Below are 14999 nucleotides of genomic sequence, written 5' to 3' on the forward strand. Positions count from 1 at the left end.
TAAAAAAAAGCAACAAACAAATAAGACCCATTTATAAACACACAGACTACAAACTGTATTTTGTCTGTTAAGAAATTAAGATGGTCATTTCATCTACAAGTACTAAACAGGTCCTGGTGGATATGTTTCCACTGTACCTGCTGGTTTTCTCCAGTGAGTTATGCCAACCACCAGAGGAAGGAGTGGAACCATTGATCCGCTCCTGGGAACAACCTTATGCCCTGGGTCTCCTGCTAAGTGAACACATTCAGCCTGGATGGTGACTGCAGCCCACGGAACTGTAGTATCTGTTCCTGAGCAGACCTGAGCGGTAGCTCTTGCTAGGTAGATTGCATTTAAACAGTATGTCCTGGCAGCATCTTGTCTCTGTTGTTAGCTACTCAGGTACACACGTGCCTTCCCAGGGCTGCTTTCACTGAGAACATGCTGTTGCTGCCATTGTGCAACATTCTACACAACACAAATACATCTGCACATCACTGACACATCAGAGCCTGGATAGCTGGTGTGAGTCTGGTTTTATACCAACCCTGTGTGACGATTTAAGCTTTAAGCCATACAGTGTTTTCCATCAGCTTCTATGTGACACTGAGTAGTTGTAATTTCTGTTGTTATATGCTGCAAATTCTTAAAGCAGCACATTCAATAATATTTCAGCAAACACAGAGCTCTGCTTCTGTCCTTGCAAAACTTGATCAATACACTGGACCTACACTGCCAGAAAACAACTTACATATTGGAATCATCCCTCAAATTATTAATTAGTTAATGACAGAAATGTCTATCTATTAAGATGAAAAATAACTCAGCACTTCTGATTTGTATAACCAAAAAAGTTATAATTAGCATAGAAAACTTTTCCATTTTAAGCTCTGCATTTCTTTGCCCAGATCAGTGAAATATTAGGATTTATATTGAATCCACAAAGAGGCTTTGCAATATCTTACAATGCTCGGGGGTTTAATAAAGCTATTTCTGCAGATTGTCTTGAGGATTCTACTTAATTAATTAACTTAATTAATAATGCTATATGAGGACTTTTAGAGAGAACACGCACTCTGGTTAATTTCTTAGCACAGATAAGGTTGCCAATCTGCAAGAAATCCTACTGAAAGGAGTACTCGGGAAAGGAGCACCACTGATAATTATTTTGCCAGCTTGAACTGATCTGGAATTCCTGAGGTCTGCCCAGCTTCCAACTTTAGTCTGGGTGAGCATAGAAGAACCATCTTACAGCCCTACTTGTTTCTGTTACCTCCTGTTACCTGTTAGAAGTTAGTTACAACTGAAATCTTAACACTTAACAACATCAAAGAAAGTAAATTTGCACGGCATTGTCCTGGCAGTCAAACTTGTTCTGCTTACACCAACACTACTAGCACACAAATTAGTTTTGAACCAGGCCATAGCTGTTGTCTTTTTCAAAGTAACAGCTAAGCTCTGCTTAGTGTCATGCTAGAGAAAACACCCTAGTTAACGTATTTTTTAATATAATCAGTCCCCTGTTACAGAAAAGTTGCCCGTGCCAAGCACTTTCAGCTTTCAGATCAAGACATTTGGGCAATACGTTAGGCAGTATTTGGTGTTTTCTCTCAAGTACTCATAACGTAAAAATGTTCATGTGTACAAATATGTATTATTATAACTGATTAAGTTCCAATAGTACAAACAAATTAGTGAGAAAGTTAGATCTCAAGCAGAGCTCTAAAGATCAATGATGTATTTTTCATATATCTAGTTGTAAGATGTAATTTTGCAATTTTTAAGACAGCTACCTATGTAGGAGTCAAGAAAACACTATCTTTTTATTTTCTGATGGATTTTGAAATATACTTAAAACAGTTAAATAAAATCAAAATATGAAAATGGAATATGCAATTGTTCTTTTAATCACTGCATTTGGGAGATACACATACATATACATATATATCCTTTTGTTACACAGGATTTCTAGTATTATTACTTGCATTTTAATATAAATGTTATAATAAATTGCATTATATTTCCCCTACAATATTAATTTATGAAACCATATTGTGGTTGATGGTGGCAGCTGAACCCCTCAATGGAATTAATTAAAGGATAATCTCCATTGCTTTGTAGCATACAAACCAATAAATGGCTGCTGAGATTAATAGCTGAAGCGAAGCTAAAGCGTTTAAGGAATTTCAAACCCCATTTATTACACACACCCTACAAAGCAGGAGATATTATAGCTGTACAGCAAACTGGAACATAAAAACAAAACAAAAACAAAACCAAAAGGAAGCCCACAGAAGGAAAACATCATTTCCTTCCCTTGTGAATATTTGAAAGTGATGCTTCTTTGTTCGATAATTCTGTGGTATACAGATGAGCTTGGCTAGAATGAAAAAGAAACAGGGATGAAGCTAAAAATATGTGCTGGTTCTTTTGATTTTTTGTCTAAAACAAGGAGTACCCAGGGAAAACACTTAAAAAAAAAAAAAAGAACAGGATATTACTGATGAAAATATAAGTAGATTTTTTAAAGAGAGTTTGTTTGTGAAAAATTTTTATATTCGAGACATCATTTCCCAAACACAAACTGGGAAATGATAGGGCTTGCAAGGTGTTTGGAGAATGTTTTCTTTAGAGCAGTGACTGTGGTATCCTTTGGATGAAACTGCTTCTGCATCTTCACCGAATCCCTTTAGCTGACAGAAGTGAGATTTGTGTGATATTCAGGCTTCCTTTTGGCTTTGGCAGAAGCAAATGGGGTACAGGTGTATGCTACAGCAGATAGGATGTTGTGCTTTGAAAGTTGGTCCAAGCAGCAATTTTTCAAAAGAGTTGTATAAACCTTCTTTGACAGCAACCAGTTTATTCTGTTTTTTATTAAGTGAATTGAAGGCTGTTTTTAAGTACCAAATCACACTACTTTGTCTCATTCCCTTTGCATCAAATATTATCCTTAGCTTTGATTTCTTCCTGAATATAAGTAAGTCTAATAACCACTCCCTATAAGCATTTTATTTAATTGTTCTTTTTATTTTATTCTTCCACAAAAATCACTGGCAAATTCTGAAATTTCCATTTTAAAAAGGGTTTTCACTTTATTTTTCTGGCTATAGAAAATTAATGAAGTTTGAAGATAATGAGGTATAGAGTGTGGGTTAAACTCCCCCTACCAACTGTGCATCTTTAAAGCTGATGATGGCTCAGCTTTCTAAATAAAATGTATTAATTGTCATCTGAGGACAAAGACTTGTTTCAAGATAACAAATGTATTTAACAGAAAGAAAAAAAAAAAGTGAAGTATATGCATCACTGCCTGGTCTGCTAGCATCTGCTCTGGTTTCATGTCTGCCTGAGAAACCTGCCTCAAGAGCAGCTCTCTCTCTTAATCCATCTGTGCGAGAGGGAAAGGGAAAGAAAGAGAAATCTCCCAGGATGTGTGGCCACTTTATCATTTCTTCTGAGCTTAACCCTTTGAAGAGCAACAGGAAACACCAAGTCTGGAATGGACGAAGCAGAATACAAAGAATGTAACTTCTGTTAGCCATTAATGTTTTGAAGGTAATATAGTTACAGTAATCAGCTGAGTTAGAATTATAACCAATAACGTAAGGTCCAAAAATATATTTGTAATAATGAGCTGAAAAGGTCATTCATTGCATTTTCTTGAATATTGCTTTATCAGCATTAAATTCAGGAGTAAATTTACTTCAGCTTCTTTTTCTTTAGCCCTTAACTACAGTTGTGGAATTTTACTCATTGCTGCAAATTATTCCTAAACCTTCAGTAGAAATGTTCTTGTTGGTCTTGCTTTAGATTTCCTTAAACCCACACTGCTCTAACCTGATTTTATAAGCCTTTTTTGTATAAAAGCTTACCATAATGCAAACAATTTGACAAACAGGAATACAAAACTAAACCAGGAAACATAAAGATGAAAAACACCCAACTGTTCAAAACATCACAAAAATGTTGAGGTTTGAGGTGTTTTCTTTATTAGCTGGATTCTAAATTAATCTAACTGTGAAAAAAATCTCAACTTTCTTTTTTAACAAATCTCAGCTCTCTTATTTTATTTAAAAGATTTTAATTTTTCCAGAAATCAATTTTTTAAATTCCTACATTAAAATGAGTATTTTAAAAGATTATCTTGTCAATCTGGAGGCTTGAGTTATTTGAACACTCAGAGTTGAATCTGATGAGGCACCGAGAGTTTCCACCTCTTTCAAGAGCTGAGGCCTCTTTCCTACTTTACTGAAGGAAAGTCTTTCTCCTTCTAAAGATCATATTTAGTCCATAATTCTCACATAAATTTCAATGTATCTACTAACCAACATAAGATTGACACTGCCTCATATGAAAGGTCTGAGTTTCATCCCCAATAATAACTTAACAGTTTGTAAAGCATTTTTAGACAGCTCAGCTGAAGTATATCAGGTATTATATACTACTGTACTTCTTCTATAAACATGTATAATATTTGTTATCTTCTATATTTCATCATTATAATTTGAGTCCAAATCTAGAAAGTTCCTTCCATTGATGAAAACACAACGTCTATTTGATCGGAAAACTATTCGTCTCTGACACAAGTACCTCCCTATATCCTTTTATATATAGGTACCTTTAATGTATTGTTAATATGTGACAGAACACAGCTGAGAAGTTTTCTATTCATTATGTGAATATAATACAGCTTACTAGCAGCATGACTTTTTGCGGTCCCAATGCTCAACCCTGTGTTGTGCACTGTTTCTGAGCCAGGTGGGATTCATCCCAGTTTTGGCATGTGTTGGACAAGAATCTTTATCTCAGCTTAACTGAAATTCAAACTTGAGAAAGCCTGGTTATCTCTGAAGAGCTATTGAACATGCCTAAGAAAGGCTTTGAAATGAAGACAGAGACCTGAGTATTTAAACTAAGACTTGATGAACTAGCTACCTACAGGCTCTTTCCAGTTTAAATTTGACTTGGTCTTCTGGTGAGCACAGCAGGAAAATGGCCATGTAAACCAGCTGCACAGGGCTAACCTGTTGCAAGCAAGATAGTGAGATGGGAGAAATAAATCTCCTCCACAGCAGGGACTTGTGCGACTGGTCAGCAGCAGGAGCCCCAGGGTAGCGCACACCGCTCCAGACATGCTCCCCCACTCCCATTCCTCCGGGCCAGCGTATTTCAGCTGCAAAGGACCTGCCATCTACCTGGCTGCCACTGAAGAGCACAGACTGATTCCTTCATGTTTATGTGTTGCTAAACACAAAGCTTCCACCGATTTCTGTGCGTTCTTATACCCCAAATCAAAATCACAGTGATCATTCTGGAAATGGTGATGCAGAGCCTTCTCTTTCTTGACTATTTGGGCTTATAGCTTCTCTTTGACCTATTACTTTTCTCCGTCTCAGAGAATTTTATAGTTTGGCACCTGTAATATACTTCTGTGAATTGTCTTTAGCAAACAAGATTGCTGGTTCCACCTCTAAGTGCTGTACTAGAATCAGGTGAATCCCTAATGTTAAACCAATTTTCTATAGTTACCTTTACCAAGAAGCACCATTTCTGGGAGACTGAGATGGTTTCTCAACAGACCTTCAACAGTGCTACCCATCCAATCAGATAAAACAATAAAAAAATAGTAGGAAAACGTACTTTAAATGTTTTCATGCATTATTTATGTTTGGTGCTTCTATTTCATAATAGTTACATAAATATGCAGGGCAAATTTCTTGATTCTGATAAACACTGCAAACCCCTGTAGTTCTAAATGCTTATATTCCATGCAAAATTCCCTTTAGTGGCCAATAAGAAAATAATAAAAAAATGGTTTATACATTTACAGGACCTTTCATCCAAGAGTCTCCAAGGGGCTGCAGAGATATGTTCATAATAACATTTTCATCCTACAGCTAAGGAAATCAAAGGCTAGAAAGATTAAAGCCCAAACCTTTAAAGATGTCTTTGGAATTATTTGGAGCCTTGAAAACCTTTCAGGATCTGCATATAAGTGACTTGTCCAAGGATGCACCCTGCACACAACTGGAAAATAAAATACAGGTGTCATGAATTCCTTTTTCATTATTTCAAGGCCACCAAAGAGGAATTATGCATAAAGAACAAGCATAGTTAAACAACTTCATGCAGTTCATAGAAGAGAGATTACCCCATCAAATACAGTGCCATAGTACTCATATGACACTCCAGATAGCTTGTTGCCTTATGACAGCAAGTATAGACAATCACTGTCTAAATAAATATATACAGTCTAAGGTGTAATGTACAGTCTTGTCATCCATTGTATTTGGAGAGACCTCTAAACATGCAGGAATTGCCATCACAGGTCATGATCACAATTGTGTGTGCCCGTGAGTCTGTATGTGTACATGCATTCTCCCAGAGGGCTACTTGTATAGCGGAGGGGAGTCAGGTTATGAAGATTTTGAACATTTAAGAAGTTAGAAGACTAACTTTCCTATCTAGACAGCAGAAAAAGGGATGGTTCTTTCAAAAGGTAATTGGAGCCCTGAAAGGAGATGTCTGAAGTTGGATGAATATATCACTCAAGAGATTCACATCCTGAATTGGGTCCAGCTATTTAGATGCTTTGTTTATGTTCCATGCTGACAGGGAATGGTATCAGCAAAAAGGGAGGGGAAGGAGGAATCAGGTTTGTGTAAGCAAACTTTTTTTCAGAATTTTACAGAAATTTAGAAAACTTCTATACTTCATAACATGCTGACATGGTTTCTGTCAATGACATTGACTAAGATGTGATCCTGTTTCTGTTGAAAATGCCACTGGTTTTGATAGTATACGATTGGACTTTAAAGGCATTTATATATTTAATTGAAAATTCTACTATTAAATATTCTGTTAATCAAGTCAAAAGCTTACAAGCTGAATTAAATTTATATTCAACAGCTATAGCCCTCTTTGTAATTTTTGTATGTATTTCACATATATAATAAACATATGTTTCAATATAGAATTTTACCCTATAGGATTAAGTAAAAATATTATTATTATTAAATGTCTGCATTTGTTTTCAGGATTTTTTTAATTTCAGAAATGCTAACATTTCTCAGCTTGGTGCTTTAAAGAAAATATTGACCTAAAATAGTACAGCATGCTTTGAAAATTACAGGTATGAAGAAAATTGGAATGAAAAAGAAACCTGCTGGGTGAGATTATTCACCAGAAAACCCAGAAACACTAAATAGATCATAGTTTTTGAAAGAGGAAGAACCCCGGAGCAGGTGAGATTTGCATACTAATTAGAGACTAAGTTTATTCAGGCTCACAAGCCAATCTATCTTCCATCACAAGACAGCATCTATTTTAGAAGATTCAAATCCTTTTAGGTTGGTTGCTGGTCTTATAAAATCTGAAATATTTTTCAGCTTTCATTACATATTTTTCCTTTTGCAGGTTTATGATTCAGTGAGTATTACTTTTTTTCATATTTAAAGTAATTCTGTTTAAAAGTGATTTTTATTGTAAAAATAATTTCACCGTTTTCCAGTTTTGTTAAAAATAAAAAAATGCTTAAGTGGTGTGATTTGCAAAATAGTTAAAAAATCAACCAAAGGCAGCAAAAATATGGACTATCCAAAATTAATAAGAGCAAAAATATACAGGACTGGAAGGGATCTTATAGCTGAAAACTGATGTTAATAAGTGACCCTCACTTAATATTTAACTGCATTTCTATTACCCCAATCCTAAAGGCTATTCACCTTCTCCTATATGATATCCCAGTCCTTCTCTGTATTATTGATGCCATTCTGCCTATCTGATATGAACAAATTTCACCAGCACACTCCCAATGTTTACCAATATCAATAGTGAAATTATTAAACAAAAAAATGATTTCAGGACCATTTCCATAAAAGTTCCAATCGTAAACTCCCTGCAGCACAATACATCCCAATTTAACACTGCAGTCATCTGCTCATTTGTAAATTCCTTACCCTCTTTATGATTCTTTTTACTAAGCCCCATGTTCTCCTTTCTAATTATTTCCAGTGCAGCAGTGTACTCGACATATATATTAGCTTCCATTTTAATATCTAAAAATATTAATTTTAATATCTAAAAATATTCATTAATTTGGGTAATCTACATTTCTGGATATCTATTTTGATTTGATTGCAATGAAAACATTTAGATTAAAATACGGTTTTAAATGTTTCAAAGTGAATATGTACAGAACCTGAGATACCTAATACCTTGTGAACTGAATTGAAAACTTGTGCTCAGTCCCACAGGAAGAAATTGTGTCAGAAAATTCAAAAGAATGAAAGGAATTATAGTGTCAGTTACTTTAATTAATCATTTTAATTCATATTAAAATGAAATATGATATACAGGAATGTTCTACTATTAGCATGGATTCCTTTCCCAGACCACAGCTTAGTCGTTTACGAAAAAATACTGGCAATTTTTTCTTAGTCATAAAACACTTTTACTGAGAAAATGAGTTTTCATCAGTCACATACATATATACCAGATCCACCTGAAATAGTTGTCTAATAGGTCCTCCAATTTTGAACAAATACGATGCCTAGGGCTATCATACTGCTTCTTCTCCTAGATGGGCTTTCTGTTTCTACCTGATTTTTTTTTCCCAATGACATTTGAAATCTATGGTCTTCATTCACAATTTCCATCTGTTCACTCACAGACACATGACAGCTCTAATTTGAGCATATTTGGCAAATTTACTTGATTCCTGCATGCTTCCTTGGAGACGACGATCACTCTTCTGCACCCAGTCTTAGTAAACGTGGCCTTCTCATCTGCTGGTGAGAAGGAAAACCACCTCCCCTTGTCTCTATAAAAGCAGGGATTATAACAGGGCTACTGTACTCTCATATGCTGTGAAAGTAGTTGTTGCCTTTACAAGACTTGTTTTCTGAAAAGCAATAGTAATAATGGGTTTGGTGGTGCCATTCAATCTGTCACCTTACCTGGCCTTCATACAGCTGACTCTATGGACAAAACACCACTGTGCAGGCTACCCTGTTCCCTCTCGAAGAGCAATTTCATCAAATATAGGTTATTTCATTCATCAGTCAAATCCCCGTTTAAAGCTAAAGAGAGTTTCACTCACGTAAGACTTGAGACTCAAGTCTTCCTCATCTACTGAAATACAATGCTATGTTATTGCACCAGTTATTAAGAGACCATGATAAGAATGTTGTGCTTCAGAAAACACAGATCTGAACAATACAAGTTTTTATAGCATTAACGAGAATGACAATTAGCTCAGTACAGCTAATGTGAAAAAAAGAAAAGCCACATATTTTGAGACAGCTGTAGCAATTCATCTTGAGACATGATGCCATTCCCAAAACTTTTGCTTATAGGAGTCTTTGCAGATCTTGTTTACTTTGGTTTTGCATAAGCAAAATGAATTTGGCTAATGGATCTGTCACTACATAGACTGATCCCAGTATAAGCCTGTCTAGAAGAGAAGCAGCTTCAGGCACGAAGATCATTGCAATGCAGCCAAGACAAAATCATGGGCTCTCAGATGTTAATGGAAATCTTGCCTTTAACTATCTTGGAACGAGGATTTCACTTTCTCTCTCAGGTTTAACACTTGTCTCTACAAGGCTTATTTTACAACTGTGAATAAATGTTCACCTACATCCAACAGACAGGCTTCGGAGCACTGCAGTTACTTCACAGCATGCTGTCGGCAGAAAGCAGGATGCAGGGGTGATGAGCACAGCGCAGAGAGATCCCGCAGTGATGCCGAGCTGCCAGATTGGGGGCCATATAACTTTCCTTCCTTACAACTAGTACAAAGAATGGCCAGGGGAAATAGGACAGGACTCGGCCTTCACGGCAGTCTCTGAACGTGGTAATAACTCCTTGGCTACTGGCAGCAAAAGGAATTTTTGAGCAGCCCTCCGGCACAGAGAACCACTTCAAGGAGTGCAAAGATAGCTGTACGCCCTTTTACACAAATAATGTCACACACAGCTATTGTGAATGAATGCCAGATACGAAGCAAAATGATTTCTCATGACCATGTATTACGCTTCTTCCTCAGTTTTCAAAGTGGTCCCTGTCTTCATTTTTAACAGTTTTTTCCAGTTGCTGTACAATCTTCATGAGATAACCATAAAGAAACTGTTTCCCCTTTAATGTATCCAAGTATATCATTAGTGAACCAAGTTCCATTATTTTAAATGGAACAGAAAACTATACACTCCAAACATTAAATATAATTAACAACAAAATGCCTGCTCATGATATATATATTCATTTATTTCATAACACTGCAATGGTGTTCAAAGGCATAACTGAATTACACATTGGCATGAACGCTGAACTTCAGGACAACAGGGTTTCAGCTCTTTTAATCACAAAGTAATTTTTCCTTGCTGAGAAATACTCATCTTCTTGATGGCAAAATTTAATTAATGTTGTCTTAGGTTCCTGAGAGTAATATTGGTTGCTATTGTTGCTGTCATGAAGTGAAACAACTAACATTGATAACATTCTGTATTTCCAATCTTTTACAAAAGAGTGCAATTCTAAAAGGATAGAGGAGAAAAAGAAACAGAACAGACAAATATATAACAGATAAAATATAAACATGGTCATACACTGTTGAATTTTAACAGGGGCTGCCTATAATCTTTCACAAACATGAAAATGCATTGTATTATTCATTACTTCAATTTAACTACAGAATCATGAAAGCGAATTAGAAGAGACCTCAAGTAGTCATCCAGTCTATGCCTTGGCATATGATGTCTGATCTGGGGATTAGTCTCAATATGTAATCAATCAGCTTTGCAAATTGAAGAATAGACTATATTACTAACAAAAATCTGTCTCAAAAGTGTGACAAAAACTAACATAGGACAACTTCATATTTTAAGTATGGAAACACACGTTAACTACTTGTGCGCAAACAGCAGCTGGCCATGATTCATAACTCCTTTTTATGCAGGATAAATTACCTTGCTTCATCTTTCTCACCCAATGGTATAAATTGCTGTATGACCTAATTAATATATTCTGTACAATAATAGGTCTAGGTATTAAATACAGGCTATAGCAATTTATAATAAATGAGGTGTTACAGATAGAAAACAAATTAAAGAAAGTATTAGTTATTAACCAGAGAAAACAGTATAATAATTAAAAAGATGACAACAGCCAGGTTACTTACCTTAGAAAGGGATGTTCCGCTAAAAAGGAGAAAAGGCATACAAGATGCAGTCTGCATTTTTTTACTTGGCCGAAAATTATTACTGAGCTTAATGGATATTTTTCATGAGGATTGGGCTGACTGATATTATATGAGGGCAATTACCTTGACGAAGTATTAGGTAAAGAATTTCAAATGCATGATGTCAGGAATTAAGAAAGCACATTCACAATAATATTAACATGATCATTTTTATAATGTAACCTATTTTAATTTCCACTTGAGTTATTTTCTGATTTTTTAGAGATAATGAGTGCTATCAGGTGCAAGTAAAGTCAGTAGCATCACAGTTATAATTTCTGAAAGTTTGACTCTTCACCTATACCAGAGAATTTACTCCACGCTTAATTCCATACCCAGCATTGAAATCCACAGCATTTGCACCACCTAATAATCCCAGCAACAAAGTGCATGGATAAGCACACGACATACTGAACTAAGTTTAAGAAACAATTTCTAAATAGTGTCCCCTTATTTATTAGCAATGTTTCAGTAGCAGAGAGTGTAGTGATGTCTACTAGTAGTTTTGTACTTTCCTAAGATATACTTACAAAATCTTTAAAGCGTGATACTGGTTTATCCTACATTATTAAATCTAAACAATCTATATCAAATCAATGTAGAAAGTATATCTCTGAAAGATCACACTTGCTGCAATTTTTATTTATAATCCCTAATTCACAAAGGGTGTCCTAATCATCCATGCAAATTAGCGGTTGTAATCAGTGGTGTAAGTTGAGAAATGAACTTGTTTTATAAATTACACAAAATGAAATGGAAAACTCAATCCTGAGCTCATAAATGTCAAGTGTAATTTTGTGGCATGTCAGACACAACTACACATTCTATGTATGTAAAGAATTTGCCATGAACATAATCCACTTTTGTGGTTGTGGAAAATGCAATGATGTTCAGTACTAATAAATAAAAACATTAAAAAATACAGTTATATTAAATTTAGTTTCCGCAGTGGGCCAGATCTAGCACAGGAGTAAATCAATAGAACTCTACAGAAGCTCAACTATTTCTGACAATTTGCTCTGGATCTGGCCCTCTATGTCTCACTGAAATCATTTTTTTAAATGATTAAGTAAAGTACTGCACATATAAGGCATTGATTTTTATCATTGATTTTGTGCTGGCATTTGAGCCAAGTCTCAAAAAGCTTGAGCATTTTATGTATTTACAGCTGTCTGTTGGCAAGGAATAATTCATTCACTCCAAATGAAACATGCTCCTGAATCTTGTAAAAACAGCATTTTTTTAGACTAGATTTACAAACAGCTTCTTCGAATAAAAAGTTAGAAAATGTACTTCAAATCACTGCAACAAAAGCAGAACAAAATCTGTTTCTTGATTTTTTTTTGCTTGTCAAACAAATAAGACAGATATAGATCATATTTTCCTCCCAAGAGAGCTGTTCCATCGGCAGAGAGCAAAGATCAATGATGAATCATCATCTCATAACAAAATATTTCCAGTGACAAAATAAAGCGTATTGTTTAGTATTTTTGGTTAAATATGTATGTAGGAAAATTTTGGTTGCCTGTCACTGTATTTTTTCCTAACCAGACAAATCCATCCATCATTTCACAGGGAGAGCAGTGTTTCCTTTTTGGCTGATCAGAGACACAGGTCCAGCATGAGCAGAACCTACCTCTGATTCATTTCAAAGCCTCTCTTATGTCACAGTCTAACACAACAATAAAAGGCTATTACCTATATATAAGAGAATATACCCTCACAGAGACCACCACCTATTCATTTAAACCACTCAGCTCCCCCACGTCTCAACTGGTTAATGTGTTATTCCAGAAGAAAAAAGTTTTTTCCCCTTTCTTTCAGAACATGTGTCCACCAATGTTAAAGTAGAGAATACTGCTCGCTATCAGGGCTTTGCCAGAAAAGAAAGAATGAGTGGTAAAGACAGTTATTTCACACCTTCCAGCTACATATTTTCTGTTTCTACCAGTCTGAATGACCTTTGGCTGAGCAAAACATCCAGAACAGATTGTAGGTTTATTAGTATTGGGAGCTACCTTTTCGGCATATCTATAGAAATCTTTGTGACAGTGGTTGAAAACATAATGGCAAAAATATTTGCTTTTAAGTCTTACAGAATGATGGATAACTCAATATACAAATCATCAATAATAATTTTGATGATGGAGGGTTTTATTTCCATTTCAATGATGGAAAAAAAAGAAGCAGGGAAGGCACAATTCAAAAGCATTAGAAAGACCAGGAGAGTCAATAGACGTAGACTGAGTTGTAAACCTAGTTCTGTCCGTGGTGAAAACTAATGGTATTTAGGAAACATGAATGGGGTTTGCGTTCAAGGTTTAGATTGATTGAAAACTCCAGCAAATCAGCTTTAAAGGCACTGTTTACAGAAACTCTCACAGATAAAATCACCAAATGCAAATCTCAGATTCCTCTGCCAGGTGTTTCTTCATTGGTGAGGCAACTGAGCAGTAACCATTGGAACCACATGACAAGGAGCTCTCGTGCACTATTTCATAAAAAATTGAAAGAAAAACAGGGAATGTATATACCACATTTCTGTCACCCATAGGTTTTATTAATCCCATACTTATGTTATTATTCAGCAGCTTGAAAGTTTTTTCTGTTCAATAAACAACGGTATTTGGCACACCACTTATTTCTGAACCAACTCACAGACAAAAAATCTTTCAGTTTAACATGCTGATATTGCGATCTCAGAAATGCTCAGAGAAGACTGACTACAGCCACATTCTGGCAACAACCTTGCCTTTTTTAGCACTGAAGAGAGGTTAGGAAAAGCTGCCTTTTAAGACGTTTAAGGATCCCTCCAGTATGGGAGAATTAGCAGAAGCTATAGCTTGTAACCATATCTTACCCCTCTACCCAATACAACATGACAGGACCCTAAAAAATTATGACTAGAATGTCCCATACTTTGACAATTCCTGCCTAAAAAATCCTTTTTGGGAGCCATTGGCATAAACCAAAGCAGCTGCTAATCTCAGGACTTACAAGAGTGAGAAGCAGGCCAGCAGATACCTCCTATTTCAACTGTCCAAACTCTTAGGTCCTTCACTAAGCGCAGTTTCCTCAAGCCCCAAAAGCGCATTTGAGAGGAGCTAAATAAAAGTTGATGTGAAAATGTTTAGTCATTACATTTTCCTATTCATACATCCACGAAGCTTCAAATTTCAAATTTTATCCTTTCTTTGATTGTTTTCAAGGACGTTGCAATATCATCTCAAAGATCTGAATTTATCAGTCTTGAAAGAGCTTCCAGCAGTGTGGGCATTCCCTAATAAAATGTAAGGAATTCATGTTAACACCATTTCTCGCTGCATAGCTCCTCTTTTATAACTGCTGTTTCATTATGATACTTTACATCAATAAGAAGGTATGTGGTTCCCACTAGCAAACTAATTTGAATAACAAGAACAAAGAGGCTTAGAAAGACTACGTGATATGCTCACACCACAAGGTCAACAGCAAAACCAAATCCTACCTACTGTCCCATCTTACACTTTATCCATGATGTGACAGCTGAGGCTCAGGTGCCATGCATATATTATCAGGTTTTATCCCTTGTATATATTCATTCTCCTCCTGCTCCCTTTCTTTCATACTGAAAAGATGAGTTTCAGAGAGATTAAGCTAAGTAGCATATATTAACTATGGCTCATTACACATACCAATGGAAAAAAAAAAATATTGGTTCTAAAACACAGAAGAGAAAAAAAGTGTTACAATAATGATTTTTTCAACTTATGGATATTTTTCTCTTTATCAAAAGAGA

The 14999-nt window shown here is 35.6% G+C and overlaps 1 protein-coding gene across 6 annotated transcripts in view; it reads right to left on the reverse strand.

Annotated features, from left to right (window-relative positions):
- Positions 1 to 14999, reverse strand: part of RALYL (RALY RNA binding protein like) — a 427011-nt gene that overhangs the window by 392304 nt on the left and 19708 nt on the right. For 2 of the 6 annotated variants that reach the window (XM_075141584.1, XM_075141580.1), the window contains exon 3: positions 5918 to 6009. The exons of the other annotated variants lie outside the window; for them this stretch is intronic. The gene's annotated coding sequence lies outside the window, so the exon portion shown is untranslated. The remainder of the gene's footprint in view (positions 1 to 5917; positions 6010 to 14999) is intronic. 6 annotated transcript variants of the gene reach the window in all.

The sequence above is a fragment of the Calonectris borealis genome, chromosome 2 (genome assembly GCF_964195595.1).
Source record: "Calonectris borealis chromosome 2, bCalBor7.hap1.2, whole genome shotgun sequence".
In the NCBI taxonomy this organism is placed as follows: domain Eukaryota; kingdom Metazoa; phylum Chordata; class Aves; order Procellariiformes; family Procellariidae; genus Calonectris; species Calonectris borealis.